This window comes from Coenobita brevimanus, chromosome 116 (assembly GCF_032717465.1).
Source record: "Coenobita brevimanus isolate Jiangsu-jjx chromosome 116, ASM3271746v2, whole genome shotgun sequence".
Lineage (NCBI taxonomy): Eukaryota > Metazoa > Arthropoda > Malacostraca > Decapoda > Coenobitidae > Coenobita > Coenobita brevimanus.
Window position 1 is genome coordinate 48,725,654 of NC_137069.1, and position 2,534 is coordinate 48,728,187.

The window sequence follows — 2,534 nt, forward strand, 5'->3', positions numbered from 1 at the left end:
GAAAGTCAAAGCCTTTTAAAGGATGTGCCAAACATTGATGCAAGTAAGTTCATTCAAATTAATCCAAAATTACCTTACATTTATGGGGTTACCAAAGACCCATAAACCACAGATTCCCCTTCGTCCTATCATCTCACAGTGTGGCTCATTCACTTACAAACTTTCAAAATTTCTAGCGAACCAAATTAGCACCATTGGTTGGCACATTCTCTAAATCCCATGTCCAAAACTCTACTGATTTTATTGATAAGATTAAGTCTCTCAGTTTCTCCAGTGGCAGGTTGGTCAGTTTTGATGTAGACTCGCTTTTTAGTAAAGTCCCTACTGAAGATGTAATTAGTTTCTTGGAAGAAAAATTACCTAATTGTAACATTGATCTCGGCATGCCACATGATGTCTTTCTCCAACTTATTAGCCTTTGTGAGCAGTGTAATGCATTTTCTTTTGGTGATCAGTTTTTCATGCAAAAGTTTGGTATGAGTATGGGCTCGCCCCTCTCTCCAATTCTTAGTAACCTGTACATGGAATATTTTGAATCCAACCTTCTTACCACCATATCTCCTCAAAATTTAATTTGGTATAGGTATGATGATGATGTGTTTTCATTTTGGCCAGACGTATACGCTAACTTTGACAAGTTTCTTACAAAATTAAATGCACTGGTTCCCTCAATTAAATTTAAAGTTGAATGGGAAAATAATGGTTCCCTTCCATTTTTAGATGTATTTGTGCACAGGGATGAACTTGGGACACTTAGCTTTTCTGTATACAGGAAACCAACCCAGTGCAGTTTGTATATACATTATTATTCATATCACCACAGTTCCACTAAAATGTCAGTTATTTCTTCTATGTTCCTTAGAGCACTCAGAATTAATAGTCCCCAACATCTGGATACGGAAAACGCCAAGATATGGAAAATATTTTTAGATCTAAAATATCCCAGTTGGTTTATAAGGCAAGCGTATTTTAAAGCCAGAAAAGCCTTTTTGTACCTAGACCAACATCACAAAGTCAGCAAAATAAGCCATACATCACGGTTCCGTATGTGTCAAATCTTAGCTTGGTGAAGCCTGTGAGTCATGATTTGGATGTAAACATTGCATTTAGATATACTTCCACCTTAAGATCAATGCTGGTAAAGAATAAACCAATTAGTAACAAAACTGCAGGGGTATACAAAATTCCATGTAGAGACTGTGATTTGGTTTATGTTGGTGAAACGGGAAGGGATTTGGACACTCGCATTAAGGAACACAAGTATGCTTGTAAGATAGGCAACATAAATAACGCAGTGTACGTTCACTCTTCGGAAAACGACCATAGAATCGACTGGAATTCTAGCCAAATATTGTACAAATGTAGTAACTATAAGAAACGTAGGATCGTGGAAGCTGTATGTATAGAGAGATATAATAATTTTAACCATGGTGAAGGAATGTATAAACTAGATCCAGTGATGAGAGGATTAGTGGCAAGGTCCTTGCCGCCCCTTGTAATCCCTCACTCAGGTCGTGGACAGAGTAGAGGGAGAGTCAGGTGAGGTCACATCAGGTGTGGTTGGGAAAACGTGTCCTCACCCTGCATATGAGCAGCTTCTCAGCATTTGTATGTACCACTCTTGGTCTGTAGATCCACTGAAGAGGGCGACAGCTGTCGCCAAAACTGTTTGGAATACATCTATTTTCGTCTACCAGTGTGGGTTTTTGTATCCTTTTTCATGGTCACGATAGTGTGACTCTTCAGCCGTCATGGATCCCACGATAAGACACACATTCTTCCACTTCTTTTTGGTCACTTTCCCCCATCTTGTGGCTTGCTTTCGTCGTTATGAGAAGCTGCTTATCTCCGTCAAACACAAGAACCTACAGCAACATTTCCTCACCGATTGCCTCCATGAACAAGTGGTGCCTAGATCTTTCCGACCTTCTCTCTTCAGGCAGCAACACTGGCTGCACTTCCTTCCCTTGATTCTGCACGAATGTTACTGAAGGACGGTATACGCAACGTGAAGAGAGAAATTGATGAAACATACTACCATCTACGACTTATGTTGAGTTTCCTCAAGCAACAACTGCCAAGTGATTTATTTGAAGCAATATGTGAAACAGCTGATAAGAAATGTAACAGAGAAACTTATTTCACACGCATCCCACTTGCAAGAAAAACTTAGTGATTTGTGTAACCACAGTCCGTGGAGTATGTGTATGTTACACGAATTCCATCTTAAATCTTTCTACGTATGTACTGAGTCAGCTCGAGGAGCAAGTTTTAAATTTAGGGTTTGTCCTTTGCCTTTGAAACCAGGAAATGATGTGGCACTTGATTTTGTTTCTTCTACCTTTAACAGCAAGCTGGATATCCCGTATTTACTGGTTTAATAATTAGCAGTTTCAGGGAAATTTTGAATCCAATGACTCCATACCACGACGTTTTCGTTTATCTCTTGAAAAGTCTCAAGAAAAATGATTCTATTCTTATTACAAAATGTGACAAAAGTAATTGTGTGGTCATTCTAGACAAACCTGGATGAT